A 16,867-nucleotide genomic window follows, 5' to 3' on the forward strand; every position below is an offset into this window, starting at 1 on the left:
CTGTACGTAGAAGTAGTCATCATCATCATTATCATCGTTATCATCATCATCATCATGATCAACGGCATCAGCATTATTACGTTTATCACGATTATCATTATCTTCAACAGCAGCCCGCAGTCACAAGCGACGCTTGTGTATTCCTTGTATTTGGTTTTTGGTTTTTGATTATTTTATTTATTTTTACTTTTTATTTTTTTTGTTTCTGTTTCAGATGCATATCTCAAAGCGCGTTGGCAATAAAAATATATATGAGCTGTTGATGACTGCATATAAAAATGATTCGAAACAGGCACAAAAGTACAAAGAAAAGCAACGACAACAACACCAACAACAACAATGAAACCCTTGACTGCTGTGATATACAGATGTATGTCGAGCCACTGACAACGCCGCATCTGCAACTCGACGCCCTGCAGCATCAGCAGCAGCAGCAGCAGCAGCAGCATCTCAGATCCTGACAAGCGCCATAAAACGCAGTAGTCAGTGTTTCGGTAATGCATCCATATTAATATCATAGCATACTATATATGATATGATATGATGTGGGAAATGTCTTCAAAGGCTAGCTAAGATACACTTTAAACTTTAGTTTCTAATTTAAGCCAAAATCATGAAAGTAAATGTTTTTTTTTTAACAGGATATACATGTTCATGTCTTTTAATTTTCTTTTACAATTCATCATATTTTCGATATGATATAATTGCAATTTTAAATATTCCTTTCGCCTAAAACCCAAAAATTCTTCTTAAAATACACATTTCGATTGATATATAACAAATTATAATAATCAATAATAATAATAGTAATTACAATAATAATAATTATAATATAATAAACTTAATTATAATACAAATTATAATAATAATTATAAATAATATAATAATAATAATATCAACTATAATAATAATAAAAATAATGATAATAATTATAATAATAATGATTATAATAATAATAATAATAATTATAATACTAACAATAATTATAATACTAATAATAATATTAAATACAATAATGATAATAACTATAGTAATAATATTAATAATAAATCATATAAAGAAATTAGAAATTAGGCACCAAACTTTACACAATTTGTGATTTGTTTGCTTCGATTCGACTTCCTGCCTTGAAGTGCGGTTTTTGTACCTTATTTTCAACATGCATGAACACAGATTTTAATTCAAATCTTATTTTCATATATTATTAACCTCAACGAAAGTAATTCAATTTTAAAAAAAGGTCTACCGTTCTACTGAAAATATTGGAAGCTGTAGATATTTTCATATCGAAGTTACGGACTAAATTTGATCTCTACCCCAAAATGGCATCTAACAAATATGTTTAGATAGATCCACTTTCTTTTTTGTCTGCCTGACTAGTTATTTAGTTCAAGCAAAGCCAAACAAGATATGGTTTGGTTAGGTTTTCGGTAAAGCTGTTTATTGTTTAACTGGTTTGGTTTAAGTTTTGTTTATTGGATAAATCGGAAGTCCTGTCCATCGGAAGTTTGAACCAATCGACATGATGCTTGGTGCTGGCGAAGAATATCTTAAACTTTATAGGGTCGCGTTCGGATATGTCGATTTGATCGTTTTATATAGTTATACTATTATACACAAACTTTTAAGAATTCTTCTGACCAAATCCTGATTTTAATACGTGGTTCTTTTTTCTTATCTCATGGGTTGGACATCTATTGGAATCTAGATCTATAATTGTGTCATGAAGTTTTGTATAGAGTGAGCTATGAGGAGCTTGTCTATATGCTTAACGATACGATATAAATGACTGCGTTTGCCAAGCATTTGCTTAAGCAGAATTCTAAACGAGGCATTTGTCATGATGTGGAACTTGGCTATCATTTGAGCAGTTGTCCACTTGGCCAGCTCGGGGCTGGGCAGAGGAAGGCATGTCGATGCAGAATGCATTTAATTACTATAATTTTTCAATTGTGACAAAAGACATCAACAAACAGGCCGTCCTGACAAAGCAACAAATCACACAAAAGGCAAAGGCAAATGCGAATGCGAATTGTGATTGTGAATGTGCATGCGAATGCAACGAGCCATTCAGCCAGGTGGGTGAGCAGTGCGTATGTGTGTGAGCGTGTGTGTGTCGACAGAGATTTCCTGAAATCAAATCTAGCAAATCAAACCGAAAACCAAACACCAAAAACCAAACCCAACCAAACCAAACCAAACCCAACCGATGCCCAAACTGATGGCTGCCTGTGCAGCGGTGTCAGCAAAAACTAAATGGCAGCATTTTAGAGTGGTTTACAATGCGTAGCATCCAGCCCGAGGGGTGCCGGGGGTGGCGCGGCTGCGGTGGCGGCGGCGGTGGCAGTATTGGGGCTGGGTCGCATAGGCGCCGGAGCGTGCCATCAATATGGCAAACGACGACAAACGCAAACTTAGAAACGACTGAGTGACTCTCAACGCGACGGCATTGAACAGAAGCCGCAGTCGCCGTCGCCGTTGCTGCCACCGTCGCTGTCGAAGTCGCCGTCGAAGTCGCAGTCGCAGCCGAAGCCAAAGCTCAAGCCTTAGCTCAGTATTTAGCTACCACGGCGACAGTTGTGGATACAACCACAACTATAGAAACAGATACAGCTATCCAACTATGGCTACAGACACAGATACGTCGAGAAAGAGTGCTCTAGTTGAGCATGCCCGACTGCAAGATGCCCTGCACTGTCCTGACTGCAAGCGCAGCAAACGTTTTCGTTAGTTCAGTTCACGGTTCGAACCAGTTCGTGAAAGCTGTGAAATCATGTTTCGGTTTGAGCTTTGTTTCGTCAAATTTCTTTCAATTTTTTCATAACTTTCTTTTTTTTTAATATGGTTTGGTTCAGCTGTTCCTTGTATAAATAATCCGGTTCTGTTTAAAACCTTTCTTGATTGATCGCTTCTACATATTGGGGACATAAATTTAGAGTTTAAATAAAGGAAAATATCGAAATAATACTATTTATTAATAATAATCTAGATATTCTTGACTCGTGCTTACCCTACACATACCTCCGATGCAAATAATATATTTCTAGCTGCTGTAATCCCCGAGCTATAGTCAATGACAAGGGTGTAATCGATTTTTATCGAGAAAATAATCGATTTCAATATGGTTTATGTCTACTAATAGGTGGTACCCTATAAATGGTCGGATATGCTCTCGGGCTGTGCCCATTTTTGATTGGGTACAGGGTATAAACATACTTATAAATGGGTCGGCCTTGCTGCTGTTGCGCAGCCAGCGCTTGGTAGCTGGCATCTGGGTGTACAATTACCTTAACGCATCGACAATTATACGAATGGTTGGCCGCCCCACAATGGGCCAGAGAGCTGGCGACGCGAACGGAGACGGCGGCCGGCCCATCGCCCATCAGGTGCGATATGCGATACGCAGCCGGGCGGCTGAGACAATTGCGCCACGACGTTGCGACTGGGCGCCCAACAAGATTGTCAGTCAGTCATTTAGGCGCTCAGTTCTTCAGTTTTTCAATTGTTGCTGCTTGCCGCCCGCTAAGTAACAACAAGAACAACAAAACGAGAAGGAAGGCTACAAAAACAACAAAAACAACAACAAAAAACCATAACAAAACGCCCCAAAAACACTTTGGCCTGCTGGGCACGGGGCATGTGTAAGATATGTGTGTGTGTGCGTGTGTGTGTGAGTGTGTGGGTGTATGCCATAAGTAATTTGGGGGCGTTGTGGAAGGTATTGACACCGCCAACAATGACTACGACAACGACAACAACGATGATGTTGCTGACGACGTTGGCAACGCGGGCGCATCTTCTTATTGCCTTGCGGTTTTAATTGTAGCCGCGCACAGTGGGCCACATTGTATTCAATTAAGGACAAAAGATAAAGGGCGCCTAAATGCGCGCTTGAAACTTGTATGACATACATTAAAAAAAAATTCAACAAAATTCAAATAAAGTCCGTTTAATGCAACAAATTTATAAATTATGTTCACATTCGTTTGGGTTTAAAGTTGGAGTGCCAAAGCTTACTAAACAATTGGGAGCTATTAAGTAAATCTTAGCCCTGACTTGTCGTCAAGAAATGCCAGCACTTGAAGCCTAAGAAACTGAGCAACTAGTTCAAGAACCGAACCAATTGGCTTTGCCTTTGTGGTTCTTCAAACAAAATTTTGAACTTGATCATGCTACCAATTTCAAGCTACAAGCAATTCAAACGAAATTAACTAGATAATTGTTGACATTATTATTAACTATATATTATACTTTTTATTTTTTTATATAAAATAATTAAATTATTTAATTGTATTGTATTAATTGAATTACATTATCCACACAAAAACTTGCTATACGGTAAAAACTCTCTTGGACGGACACCGACGGTTTCATTTGATTTGCAGGATTATGAACAAATGCTCAATTTTTGCTCATTCCTATAACTTTTATATTAAGTGAGTTGGCAACAAATGCTAAAATCTTATTATTTAAATATTTAGAAACAAGTGTTCAAGTACAAGTGTACTAGTTCCACTGTGCGCGCTTTGCTGGCAATCGCTATGATTTGCGCGCTCTGCCGGCGCTCTTAGCGGGGCTTCACTCTGCCGAGCGGCGACCAACTGATTGACACAGCGGCGCCCAGGCAACTGCTGCAGGCACTTACACACACATATGCATATGAGTGTGAGTGTGCGTGTTCAGATTGAATTAAATTGTATTGAAAAGTTTAAAACGCCCAAAAACAACGCCCAAGTCAATGGCAGAGTCTCCGGCTGAGGGCTGGGCTTGTGTGAGTGAGTAAGGGGTGTAATTGTGTGTGTGTGTGTGTGTGGGTATGTGTGTGTGGCAAGGGATGCAGGCTCTATTTACTTTTTAATTGGCAAAATTAATGCAATGCAATGAAATGAAGCCCATCGAAGCTATGGATGCGTCATGTCAAGTGGGCGGGGCAGGCGGGCAGGCGCGCAGGCAGGCAGCCCGAAACTGAAACTGAAGCCGGGGGAGCTGCTCGGTGGCTCTCAGCGGCTCGGCGGCACTCGGTGGCTCAGTTTACTGGCTGGCAGGCCAACGGCACTTCGACGCACTAAGTTGTTGATATTGCTCTTCGGTTTGTTTTTGTTTTTGTTTTTATTTTTTTGTTATTATTTGTTGTTGTTGTTTTTTTGTAATTCTTAGAAATTCAATTTTCAACTTAAAACCGCCGCCAGCCGACGCCCGGCAACTGTTCAACGCGCTGCCGCCCGCGCCCCCGCCAACCAGCTGGCGGTCCCTGCTCGGGTGCTCCGCTCTACAAGTGATTAAGTGAAAACAACAACAATAACGAGAAGAAGAAGTAGAAGAAGAAGAAGAGCATCAGCAAACCCAGAGTTGAAGCACATGCAAAAAAAAACAAAAAAAAAAAACAAGAATAAAAAAAGAGAACTTGGCGGCTTCACGGTTTTGATCCATTCGCATAATATAATGATGATCATGACGATCATGAAAAGCGAACGCTGGCATTGGCATTGCGCCCTCCTGGCAAACCCGCCCCCGCCCCCGCCAGCTCGCACCAGCCTGCCCAGTCTGCCCAGTCAGTCAGCCAAGTCAGTCACACATATTGAAATAATTATTATCTGCATTTCGAGATCAACGCGCCAAACGGAGCCGAACCAGTGCCCGGGGCAGACGGCGACTCCGACTACGACTGCGATCGCGGCCTCAATTCCAGCGCAGCTTCAATTTGAAGGCCATAAAAAATCAACGCATATTGCACACTGTCAAAGTCATCATGCAGCAGGGCGGGCAAACGAATCCTCCGCCGAATCCCCAAGCCCACAATCCCAAATCCCCCTCATGATTACTTTCCGAGTTTAGGCAGAGCCACCCAGCGGAGCCACAATGCACAGCTCATTAGCAGCCGGGCCCTTGGCCTCCGCAGTCAGCTCTGCTGTCCTGTTCTCACCTCCCTCTCTCGCGCTCTCTCGCGCGCTCTGTCGCTCCTGGTTTCTGGCATATGCTCAGGCAGCTGCCACAAAAAAGGCAAGTGATAATCCTTTGACAAAGGCTGCGGCTCCTTCCAGAAACTCAAGCGATTTCGCGCATTTCGGCACACGCAATAAAGGCGAAGAAAGCAGCCCTACAACAACAACAAGAACAAGAACACCGACAACAACAACAACAATCCAAACAACAACAACAACAACACGTTGAAGGTGAGCCAAAGCTGAGTTTTAAACCTGGTTAAAAGCTGAACGTAATTCCCCCAGGAGTTGCAAAGGCATGACAACAATCAGATTGCCTGGCTCGATTCTGCAGCAGCAGCCGCTACCCTACCCCTCCATAACCCACCCCCTCGCCAGTCCTTAACGATCCACCACACCACAAGCCAACATGTAATGCGACGTGTTTGCCTCAATTCGAGCATATGAAAACGGTTTATTTTGCTCGATTAAGTCGCCCGCTTTTGAATTGCGAGTGCCAGCAAAAGAAAAAAAAATGAAAAATAAAAAAATATTTTATAAAGAAAACGAGGACCCCAGCAAAAAAGATTTGCGGGGGCGACATTTGTCGCACAGGAAACTGGCGAGCGACAGGAAGCAATAAAAATCAAAATTGGATGCCAACTATTGAAAATCGTTTGCCTGTCAATTTCTTTTCTTTTCAGTTCACAGACGCCCGTTGACAATAGATTAACCATTTAAGCTGTGCGACTAAGTAGCTGAGCGGAAGGTACCAGGAGTTAAAGGAGAACATGGGAATAGGCTGCTGGTGGAATCTCTGGACTTCTGCCTACAACCAATCAATATCAATATGTTGTTTAACCCACATCTAAATCCAATATATAGTCGATAAACTTTATAGAAGAACTACTGAATAATGATAAAATATTAGAAACCTTATTTAGTTGTTCCAAAACTATATCCTAATTATAGATTTTTGGAAACAATATATTAGGTAGAGCGAATGTGTGAAGGCTACTTATTAACGTGTAACTGCCTGAAGCCTACGCGAATTACACAACTTGGCATATGCAACATTATTCATTACATTAACCCGGCCAACGCCGGGTAATGTCCTCTTTTCCATATTAATATAAAAAGACTTATGAAATAGATCCGAAAATCCAACTCTACAGATACTCAGGTACAGCTTTTTGCATTCTACGCTCCTTTCTCTTTGGCTCTCACGAGTCCGCATTCAGCTTGGCCAAGTCAATGGCAGATTCGAGAAACCCGATAACATCGACGAGCCGTAAAACTCATGGAGTTAGCAGCTGCCGGCGATCAAGTGCAGTTACGAGCGTAACAAGTCGTAAAACTTTCACCGATAAACCGATAAACATCAATGACTACATTTCACTCAATGGGCCAAATCGAAGTTCCCAAATGGCAATAGAGATCCGAACAGGTAGCCCTCGACAGTAGCTGTAGCCCATAGTTTTATGATCGACATAAACCGAGCCAAAGGCTTCAATTACGCCCGCCCCTGAGACCCCGTCGATAGCATCTATGTTCAACTAGGTCCAGCGCGACAGTAGCTGACCATAAAAACCATTTGGTTTGCGCTCATAAAATCAAGTTTTATGTGCAGATATTCCAAATCTTGATGGCTTTATTAGCCGCCATCCTAAATATGAGAAGAAAGCGTAAAATCAAATAAGTTGGGAACCCAGCTGAAGGAAATGTTAAAAATTAACTATCTGATAAATAATCGAGTACGAATCGGTGGGACGAAAACGGAAAACTTCAGGGGACTTACAATAAAGCTTAAGTACTAGATGTACGAACTATCTAAAAAACTAAAAAGTTCAATACTAATTAAAGGAAAATAAATTAAGTAAGTTAATAATCTTTAACATTGAGTTAATGTTTCGATCTTAAGAGCGATCGTTTACTTCTGGAATACTTACGTTTGAAAATATTTATGTATATTTATGTTATATATTATATAACTATATATTATATTTATATTATATTATATCATATTATATTATTATATATTGATGACCGATTCTTGGAAAAATAAAATAGAATATAAAAAAAATGATTTCCTTAAATTTTTTGTTATAAATTGTATTCAAATAAACAAGAAGAAACATAAACTTGATAGAAAAGTTATCTTTGTGGAAACTTAGAAAAGATTTATGTTTTAATCTGAATATTAAAACACGTCAAAACTAATTTGAATTTTCGAGTTTAAGTGCACTATGCTACAAAACTGTTTTCTGTTATCGCATTTGATTGTTCGATTTGCGGCCTCTAATAACTGAATCGATTTTTTTAAATTTTTTTTTCTTCACATTTTTACATTTTTAAAAATATTAATATTATTAATGGATTTGGGCCTTGTAAATCTCAACCGATTTCAAAAACCTATACACCAATGAAAAGTTAATAGATACAGCAAATAATTTTACACATTATATTCAATTTATTATTGCGAAAAAAGTGACATTCAACTTTAAAATCCAGAAGAGTTCAAATGCAAATTCTAGAAAGTCTCGCAGTCAACATAATATTGGTACATTTTGGAGATGTGGCTTTGTTGTTTCTCGAACTGCTTCGATTTGTGGCAACCAAGTGGGCCTCCATCATGCGTGCCGCCCACACATACAGACAGAGGGACGCTGCAATGCCAGCGACTAACGCCCCGCGAGCCAAGGCGACAATATTTATAACCCTGTGTGCCGCGTCTCAATTCATTTGGCTCTATATATGTATGTATATGGATATATATATATGAATATATGTGTATACATATGCGATTATGCCCCGGGTACCGGGTGTACGCGTTACCGAGTACCGAGTACTCGCTGCCTTCATCTCAATCTCTGACTGTGCCTGTGCCTAAGTGTCTGCCACCTACGTAAGCGTATAATTCGTTTAGCGTCAGCAGCAGCAGCAGCAGCGGCAGCGGCAGCGGCAACAACAACAATTGCAACAGTGGAGCAACAACAACACAGAACTTAATCAGTCACTTTAACACCAAGCAGTTGCCACAGTTGCCGCAGTTGCCACTTACAACGCACTGTTGCCACGTTGAATGCGTGAGCGTTGGCAGAACTGGCGAAATGTGGCAAAGGAGAGATGGAGAGGTGGAGAAAAGTTGGAGATCGGGCGAACGTTGATCGCCTGGCCGGGCTCCGGCTCCAACTCTGGCGCTGGCGCTGTCATGGTCGATATTGCGTTGACACAAAATTTGCATTAAAATGCAATTGCCGCCAGTTGCAGTCGCAGTCGCAGTTGATCGCCGGGCTGTGGCGGGGCATGGGGGATCGTCGTAATGCATCTTTAGTGTCTATTGAGTGGTGCATTAGTCATATGTGAAGGTGGCCAGACACAACAAAGCGCGGGAGAGAATCAGCGAATGGGGCAGAGGACAACGAGAATATCAATTAAAGCCGCTAAAATAGAAACGAAAGCACTCAAAAGGCACTTTGATCTTGCCCAACTTTACGATCGCTGGAAGATCTTTCACTTTCTATACACCCAGAGAGAGAGAGAGAGAGAGAGAGAGGGTGAGAGAGGGAGACAGAGAGTGAGAGAGATCAGGTCAGACGCACGTTTGCGGACATTCCAATTAAAAATAGTTTTGACACTTCGCGAGTTGCGACAATTTCTTGATGCCGCGCCTGGGGCAATAAATTAATTACAAAATTGCCAACTCGGGCGGCGGCAGCGGCGGCGGCGGCTGCACATTTTATGGCCATGGCTAAAAATCAAATGCGTTGGCATGTGGGCGTGGGCCAAACAGGAGGATGTGCTACAAGCTTTGCAGCTCTTCATTTTGGCATCAGCTCCAAGCAGCATGTGTGTGTGTGTGTGTGTGTGTGTGTGCAAGTGTGTGTGTGGGTGTCACGTTGACAACAACAACGAAATTAAATTCCATGCGAAAGGGCACTTGGTGATAATGCAGCTCAGTCAGCAGCAGTCGCCTTTCTCTCTCGCAAAAATCTCCCAGCCTCAGAGCTCAGTGCGCTCTCTCTCTATCCCCCTCTCGCTGGCCCTGGCCCTGGCCCTGGCTACCTGCTGCTGCTGCTGCTGCTCTTGATCTACGCGCGCGCCTCTTCAGCGCCTGGAAATGCAGACTGGAGTCTAGTGTTTGCTTGCCTGTTGTTTGTAGACAACTCTCTGGCACAGCCAGCCAGGGTCTCCAGCTTGATGCAGTCGCTCAGCCTGAACGCCCCCGGTGCAGCAGCCGCAGCAGCAGCAGAGGCAGCAGCAGCTTTCAATTATTCACACTTTATCGAATCTGAGCGGAGAGGCGAGGGGTTTGGGCAGCAGCTTGATGTTAAATTAAATACTGCCGACTTAACCAGCTTCAAGTCAAGTTATTTATGCAAGTTTCTGCGTATTGTTTCGTTCATGTCAAATTATTGACCCGCACCAGGCGCTTTGAAATGTTTATGCGTTTTCATGACCGAGATGAGCAATTGATAAGTCCAGCTCGAAATTATGAATATGCAAGCGCGTCAGACAGCCAACCAAACAGTCGGACAGACAGACAGAGAGACAGACGGACGAGGAGAACAACAAGCAGCAGCAAAAACAACAACAAACGGCAGCCAACAGACACCGCCCGCTGCTTTTGGGCCTGGTCAGTAGCCATCACTAGACTTGGGCCACGTTTACACGTGACCATTTAATGCCCGAATACAATTTAAGAGATTAGCTAGCTTGTAACTAAGAGAGTACATAGTTATATGTTCTACTAGCTTGTGGTGCGTGTCTTTAATATTGCAGCTTGCGGGTTTTCACCCATTTTCCGCATGACTCGGCGAATTGTTGGCAATCGCTAAGATACATTTTAATCCAATTTGATATTCAACTGCCTTTGGCATCGATTCAAACCTTATATTTGTTTTAAATATATTAAAAAATTTAATTTACATTAGCAAATATTCATATTTAAGATCTCCAATAATTGCTGAGCTAAATTAATTGGACATTATTAAGAAAAACACGTAAAATGCTTAGAATATCAACAATTTCCCTGTCCCATAGCCTCGTACTGTTTCACAGTCGGAATCCTACTTGTAATTGTAATCATAAGAAATTCAGACTTATATACAAAACTTGTTAACTTTATTAATTTACATAGAAGTACAGCTGACCACATACTGTGATTAGACTAAAAAAAATGATTAAATAAATATAAAATATATTGTAAATGTTGATTTAAGTCGAACATAGTTCTAAAAACAATCTTTAAAACGTATTTAGCAACACTGAATTTCAGTCTATAGCATGGTCACACTGTTTTCTGTTAGTTTACACACTGCATACTTTATCAGGCTTTGGGCACACCGTGTAAACCCGTGTAATCGTTGCAGTGGGCAGCTCATCAACATGAGGCAAACACCGATGGAGGCATGGAGCGGAGCATCGGTGCAGTTGGTGTGTGAAGCATCCAACTGGGCCGCTGTGGCATGGCTGGCCATTTGTTTGTTATCAGGTACAAGCGATCAATACAGCAGCAATCAATATGGTCAATAAAGTTCGGCCCAGCCGCTGACTGGGTGCCTCACTCGCTAGGGAGTCACAGCGCTAGGGAGTCGCAGATGGAGTTGATGTTGCAGTTGGGGGTTGGCATTGGGAGCTGCGAGCTGGAGACAGCAACAGACGCAGATCGCTGCGTGGCCAGGCGCTGTGGCTGTGGCTGTGGCTGACTGTGTCACTTGGTTCGATACAAGGCAGCGTGATGTACACAGTTGAAACCCAAGAAGCCCAACTCACAGCTCACAGTTCACAGCTTGCTGTGTGTTGCAGCAACAGGAGAAGGAGGAGGAGGAGGAGGGGGGAATGTAGCTGGCGGTTGGCGGACGACGGTCGTCACTGGGCCCATGTTGTCACTGTTGTTGTCGCTTGATCGCAAATTTGCCATGGCAAGCTTGACAACTTGCAACCAGGCAAGCGGCAGCGAGGCAGAGGCAGACGCAGACGGGTGGCAGGCCGGAGGGGACCAATCCCAAGCCGGCACCTTAAAATAATGTTACAAACTTTTTGGCATGTAGCCCAAGTACGGTGCTCCAAGATCGGGGCCCTGTATGCGATTCAATTCGCTGCAGCGACGCACCCCTCGCCCAAAGCTCCAGGCAAAGCGATGCGATGCGATGCGACTCCACTTTGTTCGACTGGCTGCAGCCAACAGCGAGCAGTCAACAAATTGGAGATCACGGTTTTCATGTACTACATGCAAATTCATTGCTACTGTTGCTCTCTGTCCAGCCACAGCCACAGGCAGAGGCACTGGCACAGTCTGAGATCCAACTGCAGCTAAAGCTTAAGCTCAGTCTTGGTCTCTGTTTGGGCTGCCTGGCTACTGTGTATCTGTATCTGTATCTGTATCCATAACCATAAAGCCACGCTGCAGCCGGAAGAGCGCAAGTTAAATAAACAATCGCAACAACTAGCTGCTGCTGCTGCTGCTGCTGTTGGGGTCCACGGCTCGAGCAGACAACCCGCGAACCAACCAACGTAACCAAAACAACTGAAGTCATTCACAAAAGCAACAAGCAGCTAAATGATACCCTACACTTCAATTCGCCGAGCATTACAAATTTTAATCAGTCAATCAGCATTCTGCATTTTAACAAATCCCAAGCAATAGATTAAATGTAATCTAACTAGCAGTTGACTTACATTAACTAGATCTTAAATAGTTGTATCTCTTAACCTGGCACTAAAATCCGTTTCAATCTTAAGGCTTGAGGCTTAAGATTTATATGGCTTGAACTTGTCAAGTCTGTTATTATAATGAAGAACTGAAATAGTTGCCATTAACTAGAACAAAATTATAAAGAGATCAAAGACCTTGCACAACATTTCTTTAAATATTATTGTACTCAGGATAAATTTCTATAACAAATAAAATAAAATTATCCAAAAAATAAAAACCTCCTATCAACGAGTTGATAAATTCTTTTGCCTCTTTTCTATTTCCAAGTTATCACGATTTTTTTTAAAATATATTATACTAGCTCTCAATACGTTTCATAAAAAAAATAATTATATAAAAATTAATTTGTTAAATAAAATATACTAAAAAACATATAAGTAAAATTAAAACCAAGCTATCAAGAATTTCAGAAAGTTCGGAGAATTTTAAGCCTAACTTTTTGAATGCAAATAAAGCTTTTTGGCTCTACGCGCTATTTAAGTTATTCCTAATTATCGTATAACTTCTTTCATTAAAATCTGTTTTATTAAAGTGATATTATATTTTACATATAGTTAATCACAGAGATCTGAATATTACGCTAATAGAAGATCAGATCTCTTTCTACTCCAGTCGCTATAACGAAAGACTGATAAACCACCAAAACAGATCTGCACAAGCCCTTGTCGGATCTATTCCTATAAATAGACTGAAGAAAAGACACTTCGGTCTTTTACAAAACAATTAAAAACAATTCTTAAGAAGACAGCTTAGCCTTAACCTTATGTAGAACAGGAGAAAATAAACTAAGAAACAAACATTGTTAAATGCAAATTTTGAAGCATGTACATTTTTAAAAAACTCATATTATCTGTTAATATAATAAAGATTTTCCCATTTAAAAAAAAAAAAAAAAAAATATATACATAGTTGGGTTAAGCTTCGCTTATTCGTGCTGCTCGGAACAGGCCTTACGATTAATCGACAATCCCCGCTTAAATGAGGCCACTTCATACAAATTTAAAAATGTTTTTATTTCATTTACTTTGAACAAGAACTTGTCCCTATAAGCCACACGACCTTGTTACTATAAAACATATTCATAATCTTTCGCTAAAGATCAGATTCCAGCACCCAACAAAATATAAAAAGTAAAATAAACATGCGAATATGCGCCTTTGGGGCTTTTGCATGTAGATGTCTTATTGTATTCCATACACAAAAGACTTTTAAAAGACTTCTAGGCGTCTATATCCTTACAACTTTTGCCAATCAATGGACTCTTCTAAAGTAGACGTAACTGCATATGCAAAATAGCTAAACTGTTTGATCAGCTTGTCCGACTATCGAGTATTCGTCGCCTTTTTGGGTGCCCCGAGCAGCATTTAGCCACTGGCGACAGGAAACCACCAAAGGCCGCCTGCCAGCTGCTCCCCCCTCAAGTCCACGGCTAAGGAATCGCAGCGCACGTGGCTAACCTAGCTGACGGGGAACAAGCCAAAGTGACTGGGATTGGAATTGGGTTTGGATTTGGAGTTGGGCTTTGGTTCGAGGCTGCAACTGAGCTTGTAATACGAGGCACGGCCTAGCGTTGCAACAGCATCATGATGTACTAATAGAGGAAACACACACACACACACAGGTACACACACACGACTGCGACTGTCATTTCTGGCGCCATTCAGTGGGCGTTCAGTTTGATGTTACATTGATGGTACTGCCCCAAAGCAGCCGAAGGATGGCAACAACAAATTCCAACAACTAAGGAATAACCTAAACGGAATACTTACCCAGAGAAGCACAGGTGATGACTTGGCAATATGGACTCTAGACAACCTTCATCGATTATTGGTATTTGTTTATCTGGTGATTTTAGCATAAAGAATGCTCCAGGGGGCATCACATATCAACGGCGCGTCACATAGGAGCCGTCGCTACGAGTATAAACAAAAATAGAAAATAAAATAAAATTAAATTAAATCGAATCGAATCGAAGCTAAAGCTCGGATTTGATAGAATCTTACAAGGGGATTAAATTACAAAGTGCCTTCAAATCGATGAGCATTACATTGCTGGAAGAATCTTCCTCTTGTAAATTTCTCCAAACATAAATTTCGCTTTAATTGTTTAATTGATTTCCAAATTTTGTAACCCCTCGTACCTCACCTGTCTGCTGTGTATAAAGAGTTGTGCCCACTGCTGTAAACGATTTGCCACAGCTTGATCTAATTTCACATTCACTTCTCAGAATCTGAGAATCGCCGACCGAGCAACGCATTAAACCTTACAAAGCTCCCGACGATTACGAACTAACAACATTTCGATTGGAAGCCCACGACTTGACGCGCGATCGATTTCAGGGCTGCCAACTTGTCAATATGTACTGATATTTTGCATGATTGTATGCCAGTTGCAATCGAAAGAAAAACATGACATGTTGCTTATCAATCACAAGCAGACTCTAAGCGATATTCCTGCAATAGAATTGTTTAGCTCAATCAAGAAATGTACCATAATTTATGAAGAATACTTGAAGGAGCAAAGTAAAAAGTTTCCAAGCGTTATGCATATATCGATAATTGTAAACCTTTATATTTTTAAATAATTTTTATCATAGTTATATAAAAAATACAGGAAGAATGACGTACTTTATGGAAGATATAAATAATGGTATTTAATTCATGTATATTTTTATGTTATATTCTCAATACTCTATATCTCCCTTTATAGTCAAGAACTATGTATGTGAATACAAATGTCTTTTAAAGTACAAATTTTATTAATTTAAAAAAACAATTATTTATTTTTGGGAATCTCATTACGAAATATGCCCATAATAGACTGAATTAGTGACGTCACGTAGAAAAATAGGCATGCGTTTGCCTGCGTCATCTTTTTCACTTACTGAACAAATGCAATTGCAAATTGTAAACAAATTGAAAGATGTATGGACAAATTATACAAAATTCTTATAACTAATCAAACCGAAAAGTATCTTTGATCATATATATTTATACCATTCAGTTGACGGAGAGAGTGACTTTATACGTGTTGCATGAGAATGAGATCGAATGGTGAGTAAGCTCCGCAGGTTGTGGATCTGCATAGGCCAAATGGAAATGTCTGTCAACTCTCTGGCGAGGGTCTAACAATTTTGTGTGCCATTAATTTGCGGCATGTAGGCCATAAATTCCAGTTGCCGCTCGCCAGTTACAATGAAGAGCGGCCCGGAAACGCGGCTCGAGAAATTTGTAACAAACCGAAAAAAAATAAAGTAAAAAAAAAATAAATACAAAAACAAACATTTCCTGTGGGTTTTTTTTTGCCGCCGCTTTGTTGCACAGGTAGCGCTTTACTCTCTTGAGATTGACCTTAAAAATTATTTATATTTATTTTTATTTTGTTGTTAGAAAATCAAACAATTAACCTCGAACTTGCGCCTTGTTGTTGCTGCTGCCGCTGACGCTGCTCCGCGCTTACATGTTTGAGACATAAAAATTTCCAATTAATTTTTGTTTTTGGTTTTCGGTTTTTTTTAGTGGCAACGTCTACAAACTTCCACGGAACGCCAACAGAGACAGAAACAGAAACCAGAGGGAAAAATAACAAAATTGTCACAGCCGCCGTTTACAAATAATTTTTGTTTCTTTCGGCTCTTTGGGGTTTTCAATGGAAACGAAACTCATAAAACATGGCCAACAAGCCGGCCAAGCGGCCGCCACACAAAATACAATAAAAATCCACACACACACACACACATACGTTAAACGTTAGCCAGGCCGAGACCCCGCTTGCCGATCCAGCCCGCCCCACCCTCGGATCGCTCAGGCAACTTCAAACGGGAGCAATTAAAAATTGCTACATTTATTTTATTTTTTTTCTCTTTTGTTTGATAAAATTTGATGGAACACTTGACTAGCTGATACTCTTTCATTTTAGCTCACGCAAGATACTGAAGCCGCATCTTGTGAACATCCTGGACTAATACAGCCTAAGCTTGAAGCTTAGCATAGATGACCTTAAAGCTCAGCCATGGAAATGATCTGGAATCAAGCCAGGACGAACTGCGGGAACTTGGCTGGAAATGCATTATTTATATATTTCTTCGATTTGACTTGTGAAATACACATACTATATATATCAGAATTTTAATACCCCCTGCGATGTAGAAGGCCTGTGTCCATATGTGTTGCATTATAATAAGCTAACTAACAATCGCAATAGCTCTTAAATTCAGCCAATCCCAGCC

General features: G+C 40.8%; 1 protein-coding gene across 2 annotated transcripts in view; it reads right to left on the bottom strand.

Moving 5' to 3' along the window:
• LOC135440678 (uncharacterized) overlaps nucleotides 1–14,901 on the bottom strand; it is a 54,236-nt gene extending 39,335 nt beyond the window's left edge. Inside the window, exons 1-2 of one of the 2 annotated variants that reach the window (XM_064699977.1) lie at nucleotides 14,785–14,886; nucleotides 14,409–14,552 (exon numbers count right to left, since the gene is read on the bottom strand). The gene's annotated coding sequence lies outside the window, so the exon portion shown is untranslated. Of the gene's footprint in view, nucleotides 1–14,408; nucleotides 14,553–14,784 lie in introns of both variants that reach the window. The other variant, XM_064699979.1, reaches the window with a different exon arrangement.
• Nucleotides 14,902–16,867: the final 1,966 nt, after the last annotated feature.

This window comes from Drosophila montana, unplaced genomic scaffold (genome assembly GCF_035044405.1).
Source record: "Drosophila montana isolate Dmon_TW-CO22-7 unplaced genomic scaffold, ASM3504440v1 contig_1624_1, whole genome shotgun sequence".
NCBI classification, from domain to species: Eukaryota; Metazoa; Arthropoda; class Insecta; order Diptera; family Drosophilidae; genus Drosophila; species Drosophila montana.